The sequence below is a fragment of the Heterodontus francisci genome, chromosome 18 (assembly GCF_036365525.1).
Source record: "Heterodontus francisci isolate sHetFra1 chromosome 18, sHetFra1.hap1, whole genome shotgun sequence".
Classification (NCBI taxonomy): domain Eukaryota; kingdom Metazoa; phylum Chordata; class Chondrichthyes; order Heterodontiformes; family Heterodontidae; genus Heterodontus; species Heterodontus francisci.
In genome coordinates this window covers 14340661-14347673 of record NC_090388.1, presented here as the reverse complement: position 1 = coordinate 14347673, position 7013 = coordinate 14340661, and positions in this window count along the sequence as shown.

The window sequence follows — 7013 nt, the reverse complement described above, 5'->3', positions numbered from 1 at the left end:
GCTCGTGTTTCTGTCCCATTCATTACAATTTACAAGCTGGAAGTCACTAGTTAATTTGTTCACACAAGTTAGTGACCTTTTCCTCATTTTTCCCCTCCCAAATAAAAGTGGCATAACAAATGATTTACTATGCAGTATTTGCAGATTTATTCAGGAATCAACCCACCTACACTATCAATATGTACTGGAGTGGATCATTAGCCCACATACTGAACGTAACCATTACTTAACAAGAGTAACTGTTATGAAATGAATATTTTCAAATGGGAGGCCTTCATATTTCCTCTTCCAAATTGGCACTGAGGTTATCTCCAATTAATATTTCAATGGTCAGCTAACGGAAAGCTGGCACTATGTGAGATGGGACTAGTTCTGCTGATTTGTGTGTCTCCTTCAGGTCCCCATCAAGCAGTCCAGTTGATTTAGCTAAATTAGAGCTATGAAGAAACTTCATGTGACACACCGCACTCTACATTGGAGTGGTGTGGCCATTGCAAGATTGTAATGAGCGCTAGTACAAACATTGTTAGGGCTTAATCCAATAATATACAGGTAAGGAGGTAAGGCATGGCGCTCTTGGGGCGGGGGGAATTTTAACATAACGGGATTGGATCACCTGCCTGTTTTACAGCTCCTTCCATTGAGGCCTGCCTAAAAATTATATTGGGATGGCATCCAGCAGTAAGTTGGTGATTTTCATCCTGCTACACCGCTGTTCACACCAATAAAATAGGGTAGTAGGAAGACATAAACCAGCCCAGTTACATTGATTGAAGGAGAGGATGGAGTAGGGAATTAGTCTTGGTCACAGATCTAATATGGGTTAATAAATTGAACTCTGTTGAGCTGATTCTGGTTTGAACACTATGCCAAGGATCGACACCTCTGGACTAAGCCTATGCAGTCAATTGTGAGAAATGCAATCTAAGTTGGCAGTGTCTAGGTAGGTACAGAAATGGAAGAGATTGGCTTTGCTGCCACATTATGCCAGAGGTGGTTATGGCTCGTGAGGCTCTTGGAGATAGCGATACACATGATTTCCTCCAACGGGTGTTCCTGATTGTAACCAGCGTATGCAAAGGTGGTCTGTCAAGAGGCAGGATTTGAAAGCTTTCAAGCTGGAATGGAGAGAGAGAGACCCCCACTAAGGGTACGCATATGTAAGAGTTCAGTTGCTTCTCTGCTGCAGAGAAAAACCACAGATGAGGAGGGACCTGTCACATGACAGTCACTCTGATTCAAACATAACAGTATTTCTCTGCTTGCTGAAAAGAACAGGTAGTTCCTTTAAATGCACAGACATTTCATCTCCCTCGTCACAGTCCTTGGCAATGTAGGATAGAGTGTAGCAACTAGATGATCACCTTAAGCTGCCAGCAAAATCATCCTTTCAGCTGGTCTTTTAAAAATATATAAATTCAGATCTCGAGTCAGTAGACCAAAGAAATTAACACTCAACAAAACACATTGGTATAACACTATCGACAGTGGCACCAGCCATTGGTTTGATGGAGAAGCATACAGGTGAAAGTTAACATTGCTTTATTGGTGGCATATAAATGAAGAGTAGAGCATCCAGTGTGGAATCCTGCATCACTAAATTTAATGTCGTTCAAATGCAGAGTTCATCATTACTTGCTGAACCAGGGTTACTGGAGCACTGACTTATGTAAAATTTGTGACTATTATTTAAGAAAAAGTCCTGCATTTTTCTATGCTCCCAATGGTCACCAGAGTCAAATTCATGAGGTGTTTCTTGTTATAGCTGTTACCAGATGCATTCAAATCCACCACCTAAACACTACAACATTTGCCATATTTAGCAGGTGATATGCGGTACCCTCTATCGACTGAACACTACAGGGTAGATTTTAGGAATTTGTGCTCCTGGTGAAGAGCATTACAAATGGAAAATACCACAGGGCCCACCAATCTCCACACCTAAAAAAAAATACATGCTGCCAGCACCTTAAGCTGGAAGCCTAAATTCGTAAAATCTACATTTATGTCTTAACCATTTCTCCCTATGCTGTCAAAATTTCCTACACTAAGCATTATGACCTGAGACTGTTAGTTCATATCGAATTATCAGCAAGTTATACTGTGGTTCGTGCTCACTATATGGAGTGGAGATTATCCAAAGTTAATGTTGAACCTCACAGACAGAAAGAAAGAAAAGGATTTAGCCCATCTGTCCAGGTTTGGCTCCTGGGGGTTTACGAACCATTACTACCACATTCTACGGCAGGTGACCTTTCAAGTCCATGTAACATCCATTTCAAATATTGCCATCCCAATTGCCCACACAAGGGGAAATATTGATTAACCCATTGCATATTGCAGGGCTGTATAATTGCTATCCATTTCTCCATCAATTAAACCATTGTTACACCCTTCAGTTCCCATGGAGGCTGTACAGGACCACAGCATGTCTATCATTTTGCACAAGGTACACCCCCATATGCAAATATTTTAGGGCCTTCCCTTCTTTATATTGGCAGCAGTGGGGCTGTTTGCTATGTCGTTCAAAATACAAAGTTCCTTCCTACTTAATTGTTTAACCAGGAACTCATGTGTATTTGCCTCATTTGCATCTACCTCTTATGAATGATGGTGTACTCATTTGCATATGTTCCTTCATGAGATATCACCACAGCAGCACACTGGCCTGGATTTCATGGTAGGAATAGGGGTAAGGCTATCAGCACTCAACATTATTTCGTAAATCAAACAGTGACTTCCAGCATCTGTACATGCAGTTAAACGTCCGAGTCAGGAAGTTGTCCGATTTGCATTGCTCCTCCACAAGCTTTGCTAGATTGCTGCCTCACTGAGGGATTCAGCATTAAAACATACACACGGGAGAACACATGAGGGCTTGTCTATTGACATGAGTGAATTCTTAATGGTCTGATAAGACTTAATTACTGCCAAACCACCTCTCTGGCACTGAATATTTTACAAGTGTGGAGTCTCATTCCTTCAGATTTTAATTATTGGTGGAAATTTAAAACTTCTTTTTAAATTTTAGCTTTGCCTCTTTTGTCTCTCAATCCCGCTTTTCTTCTACTTTGCAATGACTTTACATTGAATTAAATATATTAACTTACACTTCCTGTTTCAGCCTTTGTATGCCTCAATAAGAATTCTTCAATCTGCTTGGTTGAAGAGACACACTGTTGCTTTTCCTGCTCACACAGGTCCCAGATCCTCTGTCAAGGACATCGTGCTAAAATGACACTATAATTAGCGCAAGCGGGCAGTTGTAAGGATAATGAACGGTGACCACCGTTTTACAGCTGCCAACTGTAAAATCTAGGCCATTATCTTTTCCCAACCGCTACAGTATAGAAGATCTCATTTTGATATCATGCTTCATTGTTTTCGAAAGAGGCTATAAAATAAGACACCAAGTTGATGCAACAAAGGATGAAATACACAGAAATGCCCCAACTCAGGCAGAAATGAAGTGCAGGTAGAAAGGGAACTGCAAATGCAAGAGTTGAACCACATTCATAGAGAAGAAAGATTGTACCAAAGGTTTAGCAACCTAATATTCCTCCTTTTTTAAAACCTTAATACACAAATAAATTAAGCCAAAGGTATACAGAAAATGAATGCAAGAAGCACCAGAACTTGGTTTAAAGGCCATATTGAAGTATGTTAGTGCCACAGTTCCGAAGAAGGGTGACCCCGAAACGTTAACTCTGCTTCTCTCCACAGATGCTGCCAGACCTGGAGTATTTCCAGCATTTCTCGTTTTTATTTCAGATTTCCAGCATCTGTGGTATTTTGCTTTTATGTTAGTGCCACAATGCTTTGTCCTGAGCTGAGATCAAAACATGATCATAGAGGTCCAGATTAGTCCATGCAGCTACCTTGCAAATATATATTTTTGTATTGGCTCATGATGTGACCTTAGAATGTAATTTTTCTTGGTGGACTGTGACCAGTTAAAGAATAACACAAGGCACATTTTACTAATTTGCTCCAGTATTGCTTTGTGACAGATTTACCCGTTTGTTTTATTTGATTAAAAAGTAACAGCGCTTGGCAGAGTCCTTGGCTCTTGCTGTATAACAAAGCACTACAGTGACTGTGCCACTCTGGAGAGAGGTTGTATGCATTGCTGGATAGGAGACAATTTACAAGACAAATGCTGGCTGTCATGTCACCTAAGTGGAGTGGGAAATTCAGTTGGAGAATATTCAACACGGATATTGTAGTTCATGAACACTGCCTGGATCATCAATAGGGCCTACCAAATTCACAGCTGTGAAAAATGCGTAACGCACCACGAAATCCAGGTCCTCTGTGAAATCAGCCATTTTGCTAACTTTGCGCATTTTATTCATTGACACAAGGTTCACCTCACTGATTGGTAGTTTTCAGAGAAGCAGCCTCATGTATTAGCAGATAAGTGAGAATGCCAGAATGAGCAAATCAAAAATGGCCACAACCATTACTGCAGCACATCAAGTGAAAGAATTTGGAAACCAATTCTGCATGCTGATGGTGGAATACGGTTTTGTACAAGCTGCAATGTTTTGTTGGATTACACATGGCGGGCAATGGTTCAGAGCCACTCACAGTCCGAAAGTCATTGCAGCAGAAAGAGAGCATCCGACACTCCAGTGTTGGAAAACAAGCACACAAAAAAAAAAACAAGCAACGATTTTGTTTCTTTTTAAGAAGTCGACAGAGAGCACAGAAAATCATCAGTTGGTTCCAATCAAACTTGTGGATGCTTTTGCAAACGCCAACATATCATTGGAAAAACCTGATCATCCTAAGCTGTGGGTATTCATTCAACGTAATGCGCAAAATGATGGTTGATTGCAAGTGCAAATAAACTATGACAGGACTACCTAGGTTTTTGCTACACATTGTGAGATGAAGTCTCAGATTAACGCATGTGAGTCTTCTGCAATTATTTGTGATGAATCCATCAATGAGCAAGACAACTATATGCTGCAATGTTTTATTTGACTTTAATGTCTGGTAAGGCCGAAGATATACTGTCAGGAAAGCTAACAACAGTACTTGCAGATGGTGTTCACTTAGAAGCTGTTGATTACACCACAGTTTCCCAATCGATAATCAAATCAGTTTCAAAATACAGTGCAGATTTCAACTAAGCGTCTGCTTTCATTAGTGACAGTGCAACCTGCATGACAAAATCTTTCAAATCTGTGCTCCAAGGTGAATGCCTAATATTGTCCATATTTATTGTAATGGGCATATAATTTTTCGGCAGTGAGCTGTGGAAAAGCGAGTTTGGTAAAGTCGACAAACTGGTCAGCTACATTAAAAAGATCTTCAAACACTGCTCTAGCCGCAAGGTTTGATACAGGCAACACATTACAAATACGGCTGAATTTGGGGACAATACATCGCCCTTCCTCCAGAGCCCGCAATTATATGTTGGAATTCTTGGTTTCGGGACAGTACAGTATCATACAGCTCACCTGAAATCCTATTCAGGCTTTGTCTCAGAAGAGCTCACACTGACAGTGAAAACACAGGTTTTAACAGACATTATAACCCTTCTAAATGATGCTCAACTTAAAGAGGAGGTACAATTTGTTGTCAAGTATGTTCCACGACTGATGGATTTAATCACTTGGTTTGAATCTCGACATGTCACAATCCACAAAGAATTGGAATAATTTACAATAAAGAAGTGGATGTACTGTTCTGGGCTGAAGCACAGTCAAATGAACAATACTCTGATGACACTGAATTAAATGGCTGTGCTCAACGGGCATTTTCTTGCATGGCAAAGAAGCTCAAACAACATTACTGCCACAAGGAAGAGTCTAGCGGTGAAGAAAAAGTGGCTCAGAGGTTTCAACAACCTTCTGCGGCGCTGCTGAAAGCTGTGTGTATCTTTGACCCTGCACAAATGCATCTATTGATGGTGGATTTCAACCATTTTGAGGTGATTCTTGGCTTTGACAAGAACTGTAGGCTGGAAATTCCTGCTTACTAAAGCATTGCAAAAGAAGCGGATTGTACTTTGCCCGTGCTGCACTTTTGGAACTCTGTGGAATGCAGAATCCTCCACCTTGCAAAGCTCATAAGGCACTGTCTGACAATTCCAATAAACTGTGGATGCGGAGAAAGCGGTGTCTAAACATGGGCAGGTGTTCACTGCACAGAGACAGGGAATGAAGGAAGAGACAGTTGCAGGTTGCTCCATGCTCACATTCAACCACTGACTTCAGTGAGTAAAGAATGTGACCTGTTTATAGTCAGCATTTTACAATAGTTTTTGAGCATGTAATAAATGCCATTTGAAACCAGGAACCTCCCTTGTCTTTTTCATGGTTTGTTCCAACACCATGAAATTTACCATTTAGATACGTGAAATCGTGAAATTCATGATTCTTAAAATGCTATGACTGTGAAATTCATTAAGTTTGACCGTGAACTTAATAGGGCCCTCATCATAATCTAACCTTTTTCATAATCAAATTTTTTTTAAAAAGAGTTGTGTTGTTTCATGTGAGCTTGTGAAGAATGAGATTTATATCACAGGTAGGTGTGATTTTCCAAGCAATGTTCATGAACCAGGATACCAGTGTTGAATAAAAGCAAAATACCGCGGATGCTGCAAATCTGAAATAAAAACAGAAAATGCTGGAAATACCCAGCAGGTCTGGCAGCATATGTGGAGTGAGAAGTAGTGTTAACATTTCAGTTCAGTGACCTCTCATCAGAACTGGCAAAGGTTAGAAATGTAATAGGCTTTAATCAAGTAAAGCGGGGGTGGGGGGAAAAAAAAAAAGAACAAAAGGGAAGGTGTTGATAGGACAGAGGACCGGAGAGATTAACTGACAAGGAGGTCATGGGCAAAGGTGAAGAGAGTGTGCTAATGGTGTGGTGAAAGACAAAGCATTAGTGTAGAGAGGGTGTTAATGACAGAATAATGAACAGCTCTAGCCAAAAGCACAAACACTGAATTTCCCATGAGACTCAGGTGATGACTTGGGCGGCACAGTGGCGCAGTG